Source organism: Sapajus apella, unplaced genomic scaffold (genome assembly GCF_009761245.1).
Source record: "Sapajus apella isolate SASKATOON/1434 unplaced genomic scaffold, GSC_monkey_1.0 scaffold2, whole genome shotgun sequence".
Classification (NCBI taxonomy): Eukaryota; Metazoa; Chordata; class Mammalia; order Primates; family Cebidae; genus Sapajus; species Sapajus apella.
The window spans coordinates 4,748,425-4,772,029 of record NW_022436942.1 but is presented as its reverse complement, the minus strand read 5'-3'; the positions used below and the strand labels follow the sequence as shown (position 1 = coordinate 4,772,029).

The following is a 23,605-nucleotide window of genomic DNA, read 5'->3' as shown; positions in this document are numbered from 1 at the left end:
AAGTCAGGAAACAGATGCTGGAGAGGATGTGGAGAAATAGGAACGCTTTTACACTGTTGGTGGGAATGTAAATTAGTTCAACTACTGTAGGAGACAATGGCAATTCCCCAAGGATCTAGAACTAGGTATACCATTTAACCTAGCAATCCCATTACTGGGTATATACCCAAAGAATTATAAATCATTCTACTATAAAAACACATGCACATGCATGTTTACTACAGCGCTGTTCACAATAGCAAAGACTTGGAGCCATTTCAAATGTCCATCAATGATAGACCAGATTACAAAAAAATGTGGCACATATACAACCATGGAATACTTTGCAGCCATAAAAAAAGGATGAGTTCATGTCTTTTGCAGGGAAAAGAATGAAGCTGGAAACCATCATTCTCAGCAAACTAACACAGAAACAGAAAACCAAACACTGCATCTTCTCACTCATAAGTGGCAGTTGAACAATGAGAACAGATGGATGTATCACACACCGGGGCCTGTCCAGGGGTGGAGGTCTAGGGGAGAGATAGCATTAGGAGAAATACCTAATGTAGATGACGGGTTGATGGGTGCAATAAACCACTATGGCACGTGTATACCTATGTAACAAATTTGCACATGTACTCCAGAACAAAGTATAATTTTCTTAAATAAAGTATCCATGTTTTCCTATGACTGACCTATACCTTCTATCAATTCTTTATAAATTTCTCAAAAATAATTATTAAGAAAATAAGTGACTTCATCAACATGTCCAAAAATAAAATATGGCTAAGAAAAATAAATCAGCCAATCAACACACAATTTGATATAATTATTGAAAATGATTTTCTTTACAAATTACTTTCATAGAACTGGTTAATAGTTTTTTAAATGAAGTTGAAGAGATTTAGATATAGGCTTCTATAGCAATAAATGCTATTGAATCAACATTAGAAAACCTCTTTTCCTAATATGTCTTTTTATGTTGCCAATATAAAGTGCTTACCTTGAATAAAAGATTTTGCCTCATTTTTTAATACAAATAATAGCAAAGAAGCACCCCCAAGGCTGAACCACTCATTTCCACTTTAGTTAACAAAACGATGTAACTTCCTTTTATTTTTAATTTGCTATTATCATTTAAACTACTCGTTACATATTATACTTATTTTGTCTCTTTATTCAGGAAATATTCCCAGTAACAGCTCATTATCCTGGATGGCTATGGGTGTCAATGCTGCTTTTGTTTGTTCTAGGAGGCATTGATCCAATGTCACTATTAGAGTTTCTTATACTGGAACCCAGAGATTGCTAGGAAATCCAAAATCTTCTAGAATGATATGCAAATTTTCATATGTGTATGTGTCCATTGTGATTTTTCCAGCAGCAACCCACTTTTTTTTGGCTACCTGGCATTAATGCAGCCTCTTTCAATTAATAGTACCCCATTTCTTTCTGGGATACAGACCCAATACCTAGTGCATGAAAAATTACAAAGGTGATTCTCTTCTCTGCTCCAAGAGAGGTGCACAGGAGTATTTAGTGATCTAATCAGAGCAAATTAGTACAAAGACATTTTTGATAGGGCTTCTTGGAAAGACATCTTCTCTTTATCTGCTTGACTTGAAGCCTGAGAGGATGCTACATTTGAAGCAAGGCCCCTGCCACCATCTTGCTACCAAATAAAGTCAGAAACTGAAGCTGTATTAGTGGAATGTGAGATGGAGAGAAATTGGATTATGTTTACATTATTTTAATTCAGAAGTTACCTCTGTGCCTGAATTTTTCATATGTTAATAAAGCGCATGCACACACATTCATACTATCCTACTCCATAGTATTTGCATAGCTGATTCCTCCTTCCATTAACTGTTACTGACTTTCTTTGACCTTTCCCATCCAATGTAAATTCCCCTCAGTACTCTTGACTGCTGTCCATCCTACCTGTCTTTAATCTTATTACATATTATCAAAATCATATGACATATGCTGTTCATTAGTTTGGTACAGAGCAACTGTGTCAGTTTTCCAGTCCTTTTCCATCAACGCTTACACAACGCAGGATAATTTTCTAGTGGAGAAGGAGAGAGACAGAAAGGAAAGGGGTAGAGGAAGGAAGAAAGAATAAAAAGTAAGAAAAATAGGCTTTAAAAACTGAGAACTTGAACAGACAGCCATGGAGTAAGATCCATTTAATGGTGAAACAAATTGAGATTTTCTTTAGACACACATAAGAAAATACATTTTGCTTAAATATCTTTAGCAGATACTAGTAGGAAATAATTTTTATGCATTCTGATCTGAACTGCAACCAGACTTAGCTGACATAATTGTGGGGCCCCTGAAAGTAACTGCAGAGGTTTAGAAGTACTTGCCACTTCCTATGGGCTGGCTCTATAAATGCCAACAGTGAGTATTTTAAATTAAATGAATAGATTAATAAACATCTTTGCAATATCCATCATTAAGGCTGATTTATGTTCTGTTGCCAGCAGTAATTCAAAGAAATGCCATGCTATTCAAAAAATATTGCATGTTGTTCACACCGCTTTGCCAATGTTATGACACCATGTTAAGTATGGCAATATCTGTATTCTTTTGCAGTACTAACTATACACAAAAGCCAATAGATATTAAACCACTTTACGTTTACATGGGCATCAGCATGGGAACCACTCATATTTATAACTCTGATGAATGACCTTTCATTTGTAAATTTATAGTGTATCCATAATTTCTTCAGGAAACCAAGAGGTTCATTCAAAACATTGCCACAACATTTATCTATGCAAAGATGATGGATATGGTTTATGTAATTAAATGCTTTTAAAAATTAAAATCATATTGACAAAAAAAGAGGCATGTTCTTTCCTGGTGTGCTCATGTTTTAAAATATCAGAACCGCACTCTCAGCAGTTACGATGTTTAATCTAAATAGTGTATTAACAATTATTAAATATATCCAAATACATCGTTATTAGAGTTGTATAGCATTTTCTTGAACTACTGGAAATTAAGTTCAATTTATAGTTCTTATTTTCTAATTCTATTCCCCTACATTAAGCTATAAAAGACAGAAAACAGCACTGGAATATAGTATTTTCTATTTATATTTACTGTATTTACTATATTTAATTCTTCAGGACTACTCATGGCATCCTGCATGGTTTACTGTAAGAACAAACTATTATAATTTTTATTATGACTCAAATAAAATATATATTTTGGCAAAAATCAACATTAAGGAAGGACAGACATATGTTATCCCAATATAGGCTTTGCTCAATTGGAGGAACTAATGAAGTAAGAGAAGACAAATGATAGCAGTTATCAATAAAGTAACCAGTAAAAAGCAGAATAGTCAATGTTACATGTGTGAAGAAGAAATCCACATTGTTATGTGTGATGTGCTTTGCTGGCATTTCTAGTCTACTCTTATTTGCCTTCAAATACACACAGCTGTAGGAAGTACACACAAGTCTCAGTGGCATTTTTTTTAATTTAATCTGCCCTATTACTACAGAAATCTACCTGTTTTTAATTGATTTGGTTGTATGAGCAACAATCTCCAAATTATCAGCATTTTTAGCATTAGTACATTCGGTAAAAAAAAATTGTGCCAAATTCTCTCTACATACTACTTCAAACAAACATAATATTTAAAATAACAAAATAAACATTGTACATACCCCAGTAGATCGCTAACTCCTTGTGGGCAGGAACATATTTTTCATCATCTTTGGGTCACCAATGGCCAGCACAGCACCTGGAATATAACACACCCCCTGTATATGAGTTTGCATTCATTAAATGGTACAGTGCTGGCTGGATCCCATTCAGAAGGTACGAATTCAATGAAGTAACCATCCACATATCAACCTTCTTCCTCCATATCCTACATTATTAAAGAAGCACTGCACATTCTTATAAATCTAAATGACAACTTTACTCTGAAAACTCAATTCTTGAGAATAATTGCTTCTAAATGGTTATTGTAATACATATCATTATACTCTTTCAGTTTTGGTGGAAGCAACCCAGGGAAGTGCTTGAGATGACCTTTGGAGTGGCGCTAACAGCAAATCCTGGTTCCACCACACTATTTACATTGCATTGGATGAATTACTTAATCTTACCAAATCCTGGTTCCACCACACTATTTACATTGCATTGGATGAATTACTTAATCTTACCAAATCCAGCTGGCTGTAAAATAAGGATAATTACAGTCTCTTTCTAATAATGTTGTTCAAAGGTTTAAAGGAGACAATGCTTAGCATGCTGCCTGACACACAGTATACTGTCTTCGTCTTCCCCTCTTCCCTCCCCTCCCCATTAAGGGAGTGAAGAATTCACCTTGGCCAAAGAGATGGGCATTTGTCTTCAGCTATGAGAAGGTGATCTCCTAAAACTCAAAATGTCATAGGAGTGTCATTGTTTGCCTGAAGGCTTTGGCCACTGAACAGTCTAACAATGCAATTTACGATGGGTGGTTTGGGCCAGCAGTATCAGTTTTGCCTATAGAAGGGAAACTAAAACTACCGGCCCAACACCAACATCCAAAAGGGGTTGGAGACAAGGTCAGCCGTATCAACAGGATGTAGTCAAGTCCAGTAGAAATTATGGACACCAAAGGCTCAACAGAGCTCACCTGGTTGGCAATGCTCTGTGCATACCGTCACACATCGATGCCAGCAATGTAACATATCCTGACACCACAGTGAGGAAAACACAAGCTCTGTGTCTGGTAACTCCCCAGACCCTATTTCTTCTCTTTGCTGATTTTAATCTGTATCCTTTTCCTAAAACAAACCATAACTGTGAGTATAACAGCTTTCAATGCATTCTGAGTCTCTTAAGCAAACTGCTGAAGCTGAGGATGGCTTTGATCACCCCCAAACCTCCAACTGAAGTGAGAAGTGGGGATTATATTGTGCAGAGAACTGGCTTCCCCTAACCTTGACACTAACTGTAGAGTCAGTTAAACTTGTCCACTTTCCTTCTTTAAATCTAGAAAGTCAAAAAAGCTTTGAAAGCTAGCTTAGTTTACTACTCAAGTGAACTTATTAACAAAGACCTCACCGTTAAAATTCACTTTGACTTGATATTTATTTATTTATTTATGAGACAGAGTTTCGCTCTTGTTGCCCAGGCTGGAGTGCAATGGTGCAATCTCAGCTCACTGCAACCACCTCCTGAGTTCAAGCAATTCTCCTGCCTCAGCCTCCCAAGTAGCTGGGATTACAGGTGCGTGCCACCACGCTAGGCTAATTTTGTATTTTTCGTAGAGATGGGGTTTCTCCATGTTGGTCAGGCTGGTGTTGAACTCCTGACCTGAGGTGATCCACTTTGGCGTCTCAAGCTGCTGGGATTACAGGTGTGAGCCACTGTGTCCGGTGATATTTACATATAAACTATATGCCATTGCTTATTTTTTCTCATACAAACAGTAAAAGCCATTCCTTCCCTATTCCCAATAATAGATAAAAAATTGTTTTGGGGTTTTTGTTTTGTTTTGGGAATATGAATGGTAGTAACCTTTTGAAGTGAATGAATCACACACAAGTAGAATTTCTAAAGATTATTAATAGGAGATCTGTCAAGGTCAAGATGTTAGAAAATAAACTTCATTAAAAGATGTGCTAGTTTTGGCTAGGCACGGTGACTCATGCCTGTAATCCCATCACTTTGGGAGGCCAAGGCAGATGGATTGCTTGATGCTAGGAGTGCAAGACCAGCCTGGCCAACATGGCAAAAACCTGTCTGTACTAATACTACAAAAATTAGCCAGGCATAGTGGCATGCACCTGTAGTACCAGCTACTCGGGAGGCTGAGGTAGAAGAATCGCTTGAACTCAGGAGGCAGAGGTTTCAGTGGGCCAAGATCACACCACTGCACTCCAGCCTGGATGACAGAGTGAGACTCTGTCAAAAATTAAAATAAAAATAAAAGACAATTGGTTTTCTAACAAAATATTAGTTAAATAATATATTCCCTGTGTTTCCCCTAAGTGCTTTGGTTGTTCCATGCAAGAGCTTGCTTACAACCTTGCTATTTAAAAAAAACAAAAAATCAAAAACAAATAACAACTTGGTAGACAAACTAGTAAGGCCACCCCAAAGATCCTACTGAAATTGTTGACTATACTCTGCATAATGCCCAGGAATGTGAATATAATGGATTTTATTCCATCAATAGGTTCTATTATATAACACAGGTTATTTTTAAGACAGATTATCTACATGGGCCTTACCTAATCGATTACATGTATCCTAAATTTTAGTCCAGGAGTCAAAGACAGAGAAGATGCAGATCTGAAGCAGGAGGAGGACTGGCACATCACTGATGTCTTCAGAATAGAAAGGATACAGGCAAGGAATATAGGCAGTCTCTAGGGCCTGTGGACAAGCCCTAACTAACAGCCAGCAAGGCAGCAAGGACTTCAGTCCTAAAAACCCAAAGAGCCGAATTCTGCCAAAAACAAGCATAAGTTCGGAAATGGATTTTTTTTGCTTCACAGCTACAGACAAGAACTCAGCCTGGACAACCTTGATTTTAGCCTCATGAGACCCTCAGCAGAAAACCCAGCCAGAATATGTTGGATTTCTGACCTTTGGAACTGTGAGCCAATAAATGGGTATTGTTTTAAGCCACTCAATTTGTGATAATTTGTTACACAGGATCACAGGATTCTGCAAGTCTTATATTAACTTCTCTTTAGTCTTTCACCCTGAAAACAGGAGTGGATTATGGGCTATGTTTCGTTAACCATAAAGACCCCAGATTGCTATTCCTAAAACTGACAATTCTTGTACCCACTCTGAATAAGGAATATAAAGCAAATTACTAAGCTAAATTGTAAAGAGATCATTTGGGCCAGGCACGGTGGCCCATGCCTGTAATCTCAGCACTTCGGGAAGCCGAGGTAGGCAGATCACCTGAGATCAGGAGTTCGATACCAGCCTGGCTAACATGGTGAAACCCCCATCTCTACTAAACATACAAAAATTAGTCAGACATGGTAGCATGCACCTGTAGTCCCAGCTACTCAGGAGGATGAGTCAGGAGAATCGCTTGAGACCAAAAGGTGGAGGTTACAGAGAGCCAAGATTGTGCCACTGCACTTTAGCTTGGGTGACAGAGTGAGACTATAAAAAAATAAAATAAAAATAAAGATAAATCATTTGGAAAATTCAACTGCCTACCTCCTGTGAGAAATGAACTCGAATACAGAGTGAATTACTTCCAACTTTTCTTAGGTCTTTTTAAAGGGTGAAGGTAAGCATAATTGCTGCTTCTTTAAACACACTTGGGGATGGATATAGTGGTTCATGCCTGTAATCCCAGTACTTTGGAAGGTGGAGGTGAGTGGGTTGCCTGATCTCAGGAGCTCAAGACCAGCCTGGAAAACATGGAGAAACCCTTATTACCCACCACCCCCACAAAAAAATAGCAGGTTGTGGTGGCACAGGTCTGTGGTCCCAGCTACTTGGGAGGCTAAGGTGGGAGGATGGCTTGAGCCAGGGAAATGGAGGCTGCAGTGAGCCAGAACAACACACCACTGCACTCCAACCTAGGTGACAGACCTGAGACCCAGTGTAAAAAAAAAAAAAAAACAAAAAAAAAAACAAAAAAAACTGACTTGGAAAATGATCATATGTTCAGTGCAAAGTCTAAGTATTTGGAGTATGGGGATCATTGAAAAGGAATGCCTTCCAGTAGTTTTTCTAGAGTATGTTTAGAATATGTTACTACGGTTGCTCCCTATCTCATTCTCTTTCTATTCATTTACTACAACATTACCATATTTTTTAAAATAAAACACTAATCTTATGTTGTATCCCTGCTCAAAATGCCTAACTTAAATGACCTTCATGATAAAGTAACCCACTCGTTTATTCAATATGTCAGTGTGTACAATATGCTAAATTCTGTGTTAGGTTAATTTAGAATTATTTAAAGAAATTTAGTTTGCTTTTCTTAAACATATGCAAGGTATAACAGGGAACTGGGTTGAAGCTGTATTTATATCACCACAACAAATATATTACTTTAAAATTGATATTATTTTTAGTTGGCAAATCATATTACATTTATGAAACAGAATGTTGTATATTGATATATGCATGAGTATATAGATATGCACACATACTCAGATGTCAAAATGGATATATAGATATTTAAATATAAACAGAGATAGATTCTTAAACCATGACTAAAGGAATATTAAAATTATTTATTTTAAGGTGATTGTCACTTGTAACAGATATGTTACTTTCTGAAATATATTTCCATATTGTACAGGTCTCATTCTTGTTTTCCTTGGATTAATGGCCTTTATCCTTTCAAGAGGGGGTTGGCCACCACCTAGAACAGAGGAGCCAGGAATCGGCTTTGAGTTTCAGAGCTAACCTTTGGAAATCTTAAATAACAAACTCGAATGACAGAACTTGAGTGTAAAAAGCAGTGAAGATCTCCAAAACAAATATGTCCCTTTGCAAAACACGGATCATAAACAGCCACTGGGGGAGCTCTCACCCACCTAGGGAGGAAGAGGAGACAATTTTGAGCAAAGAAAGAGGTAGGGTAGGGATGAAGAGCTCAGAGGCGGGGTTCAGGCTTTCTCCATGTCAGTGTTAGTATCTGGCTTCCATGTCAGTGGGGCAGAAATCTATCAGCTGTGTAAAGGAATTTACGCCTCCTTGGGCTGACAGTCCTCTTTCATGAACATTTCTTGGAGGCAGGAGTTGAGGGTGGTAGTGAAAGCATGGGACTCTCTGGGAATCCCTGTTTTTAGCCTTGTATGCATCTAACCTGGTGAGAGAGAAATCAAAAACCACTGCTAAAGGAAGGAAAACATCTTGATTGATTTGAAGTTGGTTATTTACTCCTCGCAGGTGGTGCACATAAGCAGGGAAAATGAAAAGTCCTATGCTCTGTTCTGCCCTCTCCACCCCACCACACACACACACATGCGCATGCATGCACAAAACAAAGGAAGACTGAGGAAAGCTTGGGATGGAGAGGCGGGGTGGCGGGGGGCAGGTACCTCAAGTCCAAAGGCAATGGTAGGTCAGCAATAGATTCTTTGGCTCAAAGTCCAGGTGGGGCAAATTGCATCAGCAGCTGATTCAACAAGGACAGAGCCCCTCAGGGTAGAGACCAGAATAGGGTGTGGAAGCCAGGAAGGACACAGAGGTCAACCCAAGGACCAGCATGCATCAATGTGACAGCCCACACTCCCAGCCCTAGCCAGAGTGATGCAGCCTCCCCCAAAGATGGTTTCTTTAGTCGATACAGGGGCAGAGGCTGCCCTAGGGCGAGATTTGTGCGGCCCCTAGGGGGGCACACAATGTAAAGAGGCATAATTGCTCTCAGGGAGGGCCCTGTGGGTGCACGGTTGGCACCTGAGAATGGTGTCCCTTTACATTTTCATCCTAGGCCACTCTTCACCCCACCCTGCTCCTGGGCCTGGACAGGGAAACAGGAAAACTAATAAACATAGAGGATTTGATACAGCTATTCTGTGTTCACTTTTTAATTCTCTCTCAACCTGCCCAGTAAGGTGGGGGCTCAGAAGTGAGAATAAAGCCAGGTGCAGTGGCTCATGCCCGTAATCCCAGAATTCTGGGAGGTCAAGGTAGGTGGATCACCTGAGGTCGGGAGTTCAAGACCAATGTGGCCAACATGGGAAAGCCCTGACTCTACTAAAAAATACAAGAAATTAGCTGGGTTTGGTGGTAGGCGCCTATAATCCTAGCTGCTCAGGAGGCTGAGGCTGCAGAATTGCTTGAACCCAGGAGGCTTAGGTTGCAGTGAGGCAAGATCGCACCATTGCACTCCAGCCTGGGCAACAAGAGGAAAATTCTGTCTCAAAAAAAAAAAAAAAGTGAGAATACATTATGGAAACAGCTCTGTTTTTGCTTGTATATTAAAGTGGACAAATTTTGACCCCATTAGATTTGTCTCAAACATTATTACACTATTTAATCATATATTTCCCTTTTTTTTTTTGAGATGGAGTCTTGCTCTGTTGCCAGGCTGGAATGCAGTGGCACGATCTTGGCTCACTGCAGCCTCTGCTTCCCAGGTTCAAGCGATTCTGCTGCCTTAGCCTCTAGAGTAGCTGTGAATACAGGCACGTGCCACCACGCCCAGCTAATTTTTGTGTTTTTAGTAGCGACAAGGTTTCACCATGTTGGCCAGAATGGTCTCCATCTCTTGACCTCATGATCCGCCCACCTCAGCCTCCCAAAGTGCTGGGATTATAGGTGTGAGCCACCGCACCCAGCCAATATTTCCCTATATAAATTATGTTAACAGCTATTTAAAAATCTTTTTTTTCTTTCCACCTTCTCTATCAGGTCCACTTCTTCCCATGCTATTGAAAATTACATATTACTTTACTCAGCATACAAAAGGAACCAAGCACTTCAATTTCCTAAGAATGAATAAGAAAGATGACCGCTTCTACACCCCTGCCAGCCTAAAGTGTATTTCCTAGCACCCTCTTCAGAAGTCTGCCAGAAACATACACAATCTAAAATCTAAAGCTGTAATAAATCTGAGATACTGTGGCAACATGCCTAATTTAAACTTTTACAATGTGCATCATTGTTCCTTTTACAAATTGCAAGAGCGTTCGCATTTTTTTCTAACACAGAGGTAGCAAGGTGTCTATGGAGGTAGCAGTGTTACACTGGAACTGGCAGCTGGAATCCATGGGCCTTATCTCTGCGCTCTACAAGTTAGCTGAGGGTTCTTGGACAAGTCCTTGATCTTTCAGGGTATTACATTAATCACACGAAAGGGCTGGTCTACACAACCTCTAAAGTTCCATGCTGCTGTATTATTTCTATCTTAAGGAAATGGTAACTTCTGATGGCATCTTAACCTTTCAAATGCATTAATATAGGCACCAAAAAGCAAAACAATTTGGCAATCCTGGTAGGAGAACTGGTAGCATGGAGAGACAGGGAGGGTAGACGAGACTCAGAAGGTCAATAATAACCATAACAGCAAACATTTAGATATTTTATAGTAGTTCCTATGAGCAGGCAATGTGCTAAGCATTCACATGTGTTTTCTGGCTTAATTTTCTGAGCAATACTATGGAAGAGGTACTTTTTTTTTTTTTTTTTTTTAAAACAGAGTCTCACTCTGTCACCCAGGCTGGAGGGTAGTGGTGCAATTAAGACTCACTGCAGCCTTGATTTCCTAGGCTCAGGTGATCCTCCCACCTCAGCCTCCTGAGTAGCTGGGATTACAGGTGTGCGTCATCATGCCCAGCTAATTTTTTGAATTTTTTTGTAGACATGGGGTTTCCCCATGTTGCCCAGGATAGTCTTGAACTCTTGGCCTGAAGTGATCCTCCTACTTTAGCCTCCCAAAGTGTTGAGATTACAGGCATAATCTCGACATAGCCTCACTGGGTCAGTCATCCTCTGCCCTAAACCTCTACCTTTGATGCATTTCTCCACTTACAAATGTAGATTTGTCATATTCCATATCATTCATCTGACTGAACAACTAATATGCCAACCGCAGCCCATACTGTCATACAGCAAAACCACACTGCTCTTACCCATTGGAATATGGCTCCACAATTAAAAGTTTAATTTTTCCTTCTTTCCAACATACACTGGCAGGGAGAGGTACCTTTGTTATATTCATCTGATAGATGAGAAAACTGGCACAGAGAGATTAAGAAATGGGCTCGAGTTCACACAGCTAGAAAGTCTTCAGCTAGCTCTGCACCCCCTATTCATTGCACCCAAAAGAATTCAATTAAAACACTGTGAAAAGTGCATGACAAACAAAAGTCTAGATTCACTGTACGTTACAAATATTTAACATCACCAGTTCTGAAACTAAAGCTAAAGAAGAATGCAGAAAAAAAATGTTACTGAAAATGTATTTTCATGAGGTATCAGTGCACAGATGTGAAGTTGATATTGAAAAAGACAATGTGTTCATTTCATTCTACAGGTAAGAAAAATGAGTTGACCTAGGGTAGTGGCAGGACTGTGCCTGGAACCCAAGTATGCTCTTTTCCAGCCCCTTGCTCCTTCCACTGTTTTCCTAATACATATTTTTGGAAAGACAACAGGGGTTGAGAATGCAGGCCCTGAAATTAGACTGCTTGGTTTGAATTTCTGTTCTCACTTACTAGCTGTATAATCTCATGCCTCGGTTTCCACATCTGTAAAGTCTGAGAAACAATAACACCTCCTGCATATGGTTGCTGTGATCCTCACATCACTTAGAACCATCCCAGGTACCCAGTAGGCACCTAATAAGTGCTGGTCTTTATTATCACCACAATAGCAATAAAAGATTTGGAAAATCAGAAGGTCAAAAGATCAAGAGCCACTCAACAGCTTGGCAAGGAGAGCATAAAAGGCGTGTTAATAGCATATGAGATATTCCAGATTTTTACGTAAAAACTCTACTCCTTACTCTCCTAAGTTCACCATGTAGACAACAGAGGTAAATAAATTTTTGTCGGGACTAGAGATGCGGAAATCCTAAAAGAGGATTTGATTTTACAGGCAAAGTTTCAGGTAGAATTCCTAGCTTCCAGTTTCAGTTTCGTCATTGGACTCTGGAAAGTCAAATTATGTCTCTGTGTGTCAGTTTCCTTCTTAGAACTTTCCTATCCAGACTACTTTTCAAAGTTTCTCAAATTTCATTAATAACTGGGGACAAAAATGAGATTTAATGTATTAATTTTAAAAATTTTAACCAAACACAATATAGAACCTTTATTCCCAAAACTTTTTTTTTGTTCTATTTTGCATCAGATTTCCTGCCATTATTAACTTGGTTCTGATTACAGAAAAACATATATAATTTGCAATTCAAACAGTCTTTAATCTTAAAAGGGTTTCCATTGTGGAAGAAAGAGCAAGTTCCCCTAGCTCTGTCCTTGGCATAGGCCACCACTTGCTCAAGGGATCTTAACTCATAAAGGAGGAGCATTGGATAGCTTTAAAATGACTTCATTCCCATATTTACATATTTTTAATAGGGCTATGATGAATCTCCTTCCGCTTGACTCCTATTTTGAGCTGTGATATTTTAATCTCCATTCTTGCTGCAACTTAGCAGATGAATGTGCAGTGTGACAGAGCTCAGAGGAAACAGTATAAATAAAGCAAAGTGGAGCTATGACATCTCACATTTTATAGCTTTTTTATTGTAGCCGAAGCATAAACAGAGCACAGCTGTGTTATACTTACCGCTGTGAGCACTCCCTCAATCCTCACCCCCTGTTGCTTTTAAAAAGACAGTGCTCTTATTCAAAAAGCTTCGGCTGTGGGTAACCCGGCCCCACCGGGCCAGCCATCCTCTGCCCCAAATCTCTACCTTTGACGCATTTCTCCCCTTACAGATATACATTTGTCACGTTCCGCATCATTCATCTGAGTCAAAACCAATATGCCAACTGCAGCCCATACTGTCCTAGAGCAAAAGCACACTGCTCTTACCCATTGGAATACAGCTCCACAATCCAAAGTTTAATTATTGCTTCTCTCCAACGCACACTGCACCCAAATAATGTATGCACCCTCTCTTACTAGGAGACAGGAAATTAGCTGAAAGTATTCAAAACAGTGCACTCTCTTAATGACAGCCCCCTCATAAAATGAAGAAGTTGTATTTCTCACTTTCAATTTAACTCTTAGTCATGTTTGAGTGAAAGTTGGAAATGCCAAAAAGGCCAAATAGAGTGAAAGTTAGAAGACTGGTGTTGAGATGAACAAAATAATTCTACATGTGAATGCAATCATCAGGCTTTAGAATGTTTTAGGCTGGTTACATATTTCAATCATTCTGCCGAAGACAGTATCACGGATAGCATGCACCATCTATCCTCTGACAAATGGGTTTATATAACATGGCTGATTTGTCCAGAAGAGGCACCTGATCTAATCCAAGCCAATCAGAGTCCTTCCCTAAGATATTTGATTTAAGGAGAATGGATAAAGCAGTGAGCTGTCATCAATGGTAACATTTCCTCCCATATGGAGAAATCTCTATTGCAGCAAGAAAGAGTGAAGCCGGCATTCAAAGCGACACAGAGACAAGAGAAACAATCAAGCCCTGACAAAGTGTGACTCCCGGTTCCAACTGTCCCTGAGGCCCAGCTACATTCCCGCCCTTTCCCATCCTTGGTTATCGGCCTTCCTTGTATTCTTTTACCCAACAAATTCCAAGCTTTTTTCTTAAACTGTCTCAAATTGGATTTTTATCACTTTCAAAAAAAGAGTCCTAATTATTACAACCTCCAGAGGATTCTTTTTTTTTTTTTTTTTCCAGATGGGCTCAGATGTATTCTTCCTTTTTCAAATACCACCACAATATTTATGGGAGGGAGGGAAAACCCTCTGGGCTTGTAGAGGAATGTGTAATGAAAATTCAAAAGACACATGCATCCAAGTGAAAAGAATATAGGGGCATAGCAGCCTATACACCAGTGAAGTGAAATGAAAGACAGGAAGATTGATTTGCATCATCATTAACATGGAGGGAGAAAGGCGAAGAACACAATAACTGCAAGAACCACCTCCATTGACACACATAATTGTTTCGAAACAACAGACCCAACTGGGCTAACATAGGGGCAAAGTTGGTATCCCAAGCTTCTCGGCTATCTATCCGCCCAAAGTTGCTCTTCTGCCAAGCTCATTGTTTACCAGGCTGCCAGCCCAGCCCAGGGATCTGATTAGCAATTTGCACTTTTGTGAGAGGATTAACAGAATTCCTTTGTTTTGATGTCGGATTATCAAACTGCATCTTTAAAGAGGTGTGACCTCATCCAGATTCATAAGCCTGCTCCCTTGAGAATGACTTGAATTTTACTCCATTTGCGCAACATATAATTTCATAAAGGAGTTACTGTCAAAACATGGTACTCAATTCTTGATGTGTGTGAAGAAGCACATTTGTAATGTAAATAACCTCAGAAGTTTTGTGATATTTTAAAATAACCCATCTGGTGGGAAAACAAGGATTTTCAACCCATTTGGTTCCAGCACTAGTAAATTAGTGTGCATCTAACTCATAGAACCCAGAGATGAACCCCATCCCCGGGCTGAGCCTCATGTTGCTTTTATTGTCAAGGACAAGTATTTTTAATTGTTCTTGACATATTTTTTTAAAGGAAGGCAGAGTGCATAAGTGAGTAAACTGAGGAAAACCAAAGCATTTGACTGTAAAGTGACAAGGATACCAAATCATCTACAGCATAGTTCATATGACAGAAGAAAATAAGAGTTTGTATTTCTGTGTTCTCTAACAGTCACCTAATCAGCAAGAGAAGTCCCTAAAATCTCCACCCTAATTTGAAACAAATAAAATTTCCAAGCTGGGGGGGCATCCATAGGGCAGGATGCAACAAAATAAGTCTGCAGACTTGGCACTGCTGTAATCCTTACTTGAGGGGCACTCCCAAATAGAATGCACAAGAACAGTGAGGCCTAGGGAGGGTGTGCATTATTAGTGTGAAGACCTTATCCTTGGAAGTACATAAATGCTCCTTCAGCTGCAAATGGTAAAAGGGCAGCCTGGTCATGACCAATACCCAAAACACCAGACACGGCTGCAGATCAAGTTGTGGCTTTACTTACTGACAAAAAAAACCAAAACAACCAAACAATAAAAATACTCTGCTGCACAAAGAGGAAACAAGTATCTTTAAATATGCGTATTTATTTTTAATACCAATTAGACTGTTACCCTAAAGTTGATAGATGTTAGAATGTTTCTTTCAGTTATACAGTTGAAGCAAACTTTCAATTATACAGTGAGAATACTAGGCAGGCCCTGATACACATGGTGAAAGGTGTGTTTGTCTGAAGGCATAGTACATACACAAGTCTGTTATATCAATAGTTCTTAACGGGTGGTTGTGTGGATTAATTAAATCACATGGAAAATCATTTTCAAAATACTCAAGTCACGTATTCCCACCTTATAGCCAGTGGATGGGGTGAGAGCATATTTTTCTAAAAATCTCAATCAGTATTCTATGAATGCCTCCTTAAACAGCCCTCTCATATTTAGAAACTGCCCTTCTATATGGATTATTTGCTAGTCTTGCCTTACTCATGAAATCGAAAAAGTCTTAAAAAGAGGTGGATTGTGTCTCTTATGAGCCTCATACAATGACCCACACAGAGTTCTGCATTCAAATACCAAGGTGGATAAATTCCAAAGATGGTGGTTAATTAATAGGGATATGATAGATGTATCCTAACAGAGTAAAGCTTCAGAGACAGTAGGAATGAATACGAAAAATAACTTAGTAAGAATTTGACTTTAACCCCAAAGCTGCCTACATGGAATTCAAGAAGAAAAAAATGTGGATTATTTATGACTTCTCTGACCATAAATACAGAACCCCAGCCAAAATCGGCCTGAGGTTATTCATGTATGCAACAAGTATTTGTTGAATGTCTCCATTTGTGAGGAACTATCCCAGGCTCTAGAGATAGAGCAGTAAACAAAACAGGCCAAGTTTCTTGCCCTCACACAGCTAATATTCTACTCAGGGAGACCAAAAACAAACAAGGTAAGTGAACGTGTATATACACACACACACACATTAAGTTAGGGAAGTGCTAAGGAGGAAAATTAAAGTGAGGGAGAAAAGCAAGAGTTTGGTCGTAGAAAAGAGGGTCCCCGTGAGAAGCGGCCATTTGAGTCAAGGCTGGAAGAAAGTGTTGGAATGAGTCATGCAGTTATCAGAGCAGTGACCACCACAGGCTGGAGGAAACCTGCAGGAGAACAAAGGCCCCGAGAGAGGTGGCGCCTTCCACCACAGAGGACAAAGAGCAGCAGACAGTGTGGTAGTGCAGAGTGGGTACGGGGGAAAATGGCGGAAGGGAAAGTCAGTGAGGAAAAGGGGTGAGGGCTGATTCTGCTCCTCCAGGGTCAGAGTAAGGACCTCCCCGAGGTAGGAAGCCATCGGAGGGCACTGAGTACAGGATGACATCCGACTAATCCGATTTACACTTCAAAGTTTCAACCAGGGGGACGCCATGTTTGGATCACCTTTCAGGAACACTCCCTTCGTGGAAACCTGTCTTCCCCTCCTCAACTCATCTCTCTCTATTCCCTTCCACTCAGTGTGGAAGCTGCTTTCCTGTCCTGCATTCCATCTTTCTGGATTCTCTCACTCTGTGTGACAGTTAGCTGTTTCCTTCTCTCTCCTTCTCCTGTTTCTCTCTCTTAAAAAAAAATAAATAAAAAATAAGGTTCAACCTGGCCACCACATGTGAGAAGACTGAAAAAGAACCAGTGGAGACATCCAGTTAGGAACCTATAGCCATAATGAGAAATGAAGGTGGCTTGACCAGACAGGAAAGAGTGGAGGTGGTGAGAGGTGCTCGGATTCTGGAACTATTTTGAAGGTAGTTTTGTTAAAGAGTTAGACGTGGAGTAAATGTGAAAGAGAGGATTCAAGGATGATAACGAGGTTTTGGTTCTGAGCAATGGGGAAGAAGAGATTTACCCTTAATTGAACAGGGGAAGACTTCAGGGAGAGCAAGTCTGAGGGACACACCAGGGCATCAGTTTTGCACATGCCAAGCAGAGCTATCAGGTAGTTATGTGGATATGCGTGCCTGGAGTTCAGAAAAGAGGTTGCAATATGAAAGAAATATGTATCATCCCTAAATAAAATTTGTTCTATCTCTGACCACTGTAAGTGGCAGGTTCCAAATGAGCATGTATTTATGTATCTATTGATTAACTGATTGAGAATGGGGTCTCCCTACATTGCCCAGTGGGTCACCAATTCCTGGGTTCAAGCTACCCTCCTCCCTCTCCTTCCCTAAGAGCTGGGATTACAGGCATGAGCCACCATGCCCAGCCCAAATGAGTCTTTATGTAAAAGACATAGAATTGATAGTGTCTTTGATGATGGTCTTTAAAAATTACAACAATCTTTATGTAACTATTTGTTTTTAATAGAGACAATTCCTTAAAGCTAACTGTATGTAGATAAATCATAGGCAACTACATTAACTGTCCACATATATAGTTACATTTGGCCCTCCCTTACCCATGATTTTGCTTTCTCTGGTTTCAACTACCTACAGTTAACCACAGTCCAAAAATGTTCAACGGAAAGTTCCAGAAATAAATAATTCATAAGTTTTCAATGGTGCAACATTCTGAGTAGTATGAGGAAGTCTCCCTGCCATCCCACTCTGTCCTGCCCAGGACATAACTCTTAATCTTTGTCTGGCAAATCACCACTGTTTATGCCACCTGCCTGTTAGTCACTTAGTAGCTGGCTTGGTTATCAGATCCACCATCATGGTATCATTGTGCTTCTGTTCAAGGAACCCTTATGGCAGCAGTCCCCAAACTTTTTGGCACCAAGGACAAGTTCCTTAGAAGACAGTTTTTCCACGGACTGGTTGGGGGTGCTGGACGTGGGGAACGGTCTCAGGATGAAGCTGTACCACCTCAGATCATCGGGCATTAGTGATATGGTTTGGCTGTGTCCCCACCCAAATCTCATCTTGAATTATGGCTCCCATAATCCCTATGTGTTATGGAAGGAGACCTGGGGAGGTAATTGAATCACAGGGGCTATTATCCCCATGCTGTTCTTGTGATAGTGAGTTCTCACCAGATCTGGTGGTTTTATAAGGGGCTTTTCCCCTTTTGCTTGGCACTTCTCTCTCAGTTGCTGCCATGTAAGATGTGCCTTTTCCTCTACTGCCATTATTGTAAGTTTCCTGAGGCCTCTCCAGCCATGCAGAGCTGTAAGTCGATTGAATCTCCTTCCTTTATAAATTACCCAGTCTCAGGTATTTTTTTCATAGCAGCCTGAGAACAAACTAATACACTTAGATTCACATAAGGAATGCACAACCTAGATCCCGTGCATGCACAATTCATGATAGGGTTTGTGCTCCTATGAGAATCTAGCGCCATGGCTGCTCTGACAGCAGGCAGAGGCCAGGTGGTAAGGCTCACTCACCTGCTGCTCACCTCCTGTTTGTGTGGCCTGGCTTCCAACTGGTCACAAATTGATACCAGGGACTGGGGACTCCTACTTTATAGTACCTCACAATGGCCCCAAAGCACAAGAGTCATAGCAATGCTGACAATTTGGATATGCAAAAGAGAAGGTTATAGTGCTTCCTTTAAAAAGTGAAAAGGTGAAAATTCTTAAGAAAAAAAAATCATATGCAAGGCTAAGATCCATAGTTAGAACTAATTTACCTGTGAAACTACAGATAAAGAAAAATAAATTCATGCTAGTTTTATTGTTGCACGTCAAACATCAAAAAGTTATTGCTGCAGTGCATGATAGGTGCCTAGTTAAGATGAAAAAGCCTATTAACTTTGTGGGTAGAAGACATGAACAGAAATGAGTTCCAACTCGCATCAATGTGTTGCCTCTCAAAGCACTGAGCTTACATGACGATTTCAGCAAGGGATCTCCTGAAATGAGTAATACCAAACCATTTACTGGAAACAAGGGATGGTTACACAGATTCTGGAATACAGGTCAACAGTAGCCTAACACTATGTCACAATACCAATGGCATTTATCTCAGTTCATCTCATCATGCAGGCAATGTGCCTTCTCGTATCACCACAGAAGACATGTGAATCCACTACCTAAGATACTTCGAGAGACAAAGACACCACATTCACATAGTTATGGTATATTGTTAAAATTGTTCTATTTTTTGTTTCTGCTGCTAATCTCTTACTGTGTCTAATTTCTAAATTAAGCTTTATTAAAAGACATGCATATATAGGAGAAAACACAGTATGGACTGTCCCGAATTTAGTGATTCCACTTACGAATTTTTGACTTTCCAATGGTGCAAAACCATTCTGCTTTTCACTTTCAGTAATCCATAAATTACGTAAGATATTTAACCAAGCATTACAATATAGGCTTTGTGTTAGATGGCTCTGCCCAACTGTAGGCTAATGTAAGTTTCTTAGTACATTTAAGGTAGATTAGGCTAGCTATGATGTTTAGTAAGCTAGGTTTACTAAACGCATTTTTGACTTAATGATATTTTCAATTTACAATGGGTTTATCAGGACGTAACCCCATTGTATGTTAGAATTATCTGTATACATAGGGTTTGGTACTGTTCATGGTTTCAGGTATCCACTGGGGGGTCTTAAAAGGTATGCTCCTCGAACAAGGGAGGACTACTGTAATACTAAATAATAGTTTGGGTTTGGCGATCTGAAATGATTTATGACCAGAGTTAAGATAATTCAGAGAAACAAATGTTATCACTATCCCTGCACTTGTGTCTCACACCTTTCCAAGAATGGCAAAGAAATTTACACTTTTGGTTCTCAGGGTACGTTAAGACCTCATGCTGGGCACATTTTAAATTTCATGTTTGTCTTTAAGATTTATACAGCAGCTGGGCATGGTGGTTCATACCTATAATCCCAGCACTTTGGGAGGCTGAGGTAGGAGGATCACCTGAGCCCAGGTGTTTGGGACCAGCAGAGGCAACATAGTGAAATCCCATGTCTACCAAAAAAAATTAGCTGGGCATGGTGGTGCACGCCCACAGTCCCAGCTACTCAGGAGGCTGAGGCAGATGGATCCATTAAGCTCAGGAGGTAGAGGCTGTAGTGAGCTGTGATCGTGCCACTCCAGCCTGGGCAACAGAGCAAGACCCTGTCTCAAAAAAAAAAAAAAAAAAGATTTATGTGGCATGTAAAATATAAATTTAAAAGACTAAATGTTTTTAAATTTTTACTAACTATAGTAACCTCTCAACATTTTTGATAGGCTTTTGGAAATTGTGATTTTTAAGCTAAATGAAGTGTAGCAGATCCTCAAATGTTGTTTAGTTCAACTTCATCTCATTACAACATTAATGAGAAAAAAAATTAGGCCAATAAATGCTGTTTCACTTAGAGTTGCAGTTTTCAAGTATATTGACAATGTTAAGTGAAGACTTACCCTACCTAACCTTCCCAAAAATCATTATAGTCAATTAACTTTGATAATTATCTACTACTTTACAATTATTATCATGTCATCACTATCATCATCACCAGCATCATAGCCATGTTTTATTAAACCCTACTGGGTGCTGGCCTTTACATTTTACTCTTATAATACCTTCCACCAGGTTCTGTGTATTATATGTATTAAATATAAGTACATTTAATACTACCATCAATCCTATGTTATTCATAAATATTTCAAACACTAAGGCCAGATGCTTCATAAAAAAATCTTACAAATAGAAAAACTGCTTTCCTTCTATTATGAAATCGAAAAACAACATACATAAATATATGAAATTGGCAAGAATTGAGAAATCTTTACTCCTGGGTACTTGTCATATACTTGGGGAATACCTGCCAGAACAATAGCTTTTTACAATATCCTACACCAGGATCCATACAATAAATCAACAATTTATTTGACTCACAAGCAATTAAAATTAAAATAGCACTTGTAGAAATAAAGAGCAAGGAATCTAAAACTATTGGTGTCTAGTAAACAGTAAACCAACATAAAAATATTGAGGCTGCAGAATTACATAATTTCTAAAAATCCAAGTAGTCTTTAATCAAGTATTTATGAGATGTAGCTGGATGTCCACAAAAAAAAAAGAGAAATAGAAAAGTATACTTCACAGGCTTCAGTATTTCTTCCAAATCCTACATCCATTTAAGTTGGCAGGGCATATCAGTGGTTGATTTGGACATTGTCCACATTTGTAAATGAGCATCTTCGTTTCTGTATTTTGGCACAGGGCCATGTAAATGATTATACTGGTGTCTATTTAATGTAGTAGATATAAAACATGGCACAAAGTAGATAGAAGTACCAATTTTAGAAAACCATAAAACTCATCAAATAACTTCTCAAACGTCTTCAACGTAAGGAGCCTGCAAACCTTAAGTTGCTGGATTCAGCATCTCCATTAACATGGTCCTTCATGTAACTTTCCATCCTCCTCATATGTCAATTTCATCCTATTCCTGTAGATCAAGCTTGTCCAACTCAGCCCAGTATGGCTTTGAATGTGGCCCAACACAAATTTGCAAACTTTCCTAAAACATTGAGATTTTTTTGCAATTTTTTTTAAAGCTCATCCTCTATCGTTAATGTTAGTATTTTTTATGTGGGGCCCAAGACAGTTCTTTTTCCAATGTGGCCCCGCGAAGCCAAAAAATTGGACACCGCTGCTGGAGATCCTGTCTCTGCAAAAGGAATGAAGCATGGCAGAGACTCAGATATGGGTTCCCTGGGGGGTCTATTCTATCACCCTCTTCACATCACTATGGGAGACTGAGTCCTGGTGAAACATGCCGGAGAGAAGACACACAAGCTACTCTGACATCTTTCATGAAAGATGATAATTTTCTTACAGGGAATATTAAGGTCTTTTTACTGTCATTTTAAACTAAAAAGGAAAGTAGGGCTAATATACATAATCAGTAAAATTGTTAAGTAGGCAAATTTTATTTCTCCAAATCCTGTATCTTCTTTGATGACAAGCTTCTTTTTCTTCTGTCATTTCTCTCCTCAGACTGTCTCTGGCCACAGTTAAGTCCAATTTATTTATTCACATGGGGTTGAATCCCAAGTGAACAGCTCATGCTCAGAATATTCCCTTTGCTTTCTCACTCTCCTCAAAGTGTACCCACTTAACAGTGTATTAGCCAAAGCCCAAACTTTGAATTTCCAAGATCACAGCTGGCCAAACAATAATACAATGGGTGTCAATATTCCAGTAGTTAGAGGCAGAAATGGAGTTTGTGAGAGAACTTCAGAAGTAATTCAATCCTTCACTTAAAACTGGAATCTCCTATGTAACTTTACCATCACCATCTCAGATTTTGTCGGACCCTCTGTCCAGAGATCAGAATTTACTTCATTTGGAGGTAACACATCCAATTCTAACCTTCCTCTGCTGGTCTCACTTTTGGAGTGACAGTAAGTTACTTATCTTCACAACCAGATGCAAGCTCCACCCTTTGCCCAGCTCAGTGCCCTAGGATGTTGACTGCCATGGATCACATCAAGAGACTTCCCTGTTCCAGGCTTCCGGTTGGATTTTAAAAATGGGAGGCACCAGAGGAGACCGGACACAAGATTGAGGTCAGGCCATGCATTCCTGCAGTCCTGCCTTGAGTGTGACTGTCAAAGCAAGGCAATGTCTCTCCGTTCAGGTGGGCCTCTCCATACCGTGCTCTTCTTCTGGTTCCTTCAGGCCCAGAGGTGTTGACAACAGCTTCTGTCATTATCCCCAGAGTACTGTAGCAATCCTCATTCTCCTTGGTTTGTTTTCTTTAAAACAATTTTTTGAGGTATTTATATAATTCACCCATTCAAAGTATACAATTCAATGGCTTTTAATATATTCGCAAAGTTGTTCAATCATCACCAATTTTAGAACATTTTCATCATCCCAAAAAGAAACTCCATGCCCCATCAGTGGTCACTCCCAATTTTTTGCCAACCTCTCATCCCCAGGTAGCCATGAATGTCCTTTCTGTCTCTGTACATTTGGTTGCCTGAATGTCCATTTCAGATAGATGGAATCATACAATATGCGTTCTCTTGTGACTGGCTTCTTCCATTTAGCATAAGGT

General features: G+C 39.6%; 1 protein-coding gene across 11 annotated transcripts in view; it reads right to left on the bottom strand.

Annotated features, from left to right (window-relative positions):
• Nucleotides 1–23,605, bottom strand: part of SOX5 (SRY-box transcription factor 5) — a 1,011,218-nt gene that overhangs the window by 816,923 nt on the left and 170,690 nt on the right. For 10 of the 11 annotated variants that reach the window (XM_032284295.1, XM_032284302.1, XM_032284196.1 and 7 more), the window contains one exon: nt 3,669–3,745. The gene's annotated coding sequence lies outside the window, so the exon portion shown is untranslated. Of the gene's footprint in view, nt 1–3,668; nt 3,746–13,470; nt 15,623–23,605 lie in introns of those variants that run through there. The other variant, XM_032284256.1, reaches the window with a different exon arrangement.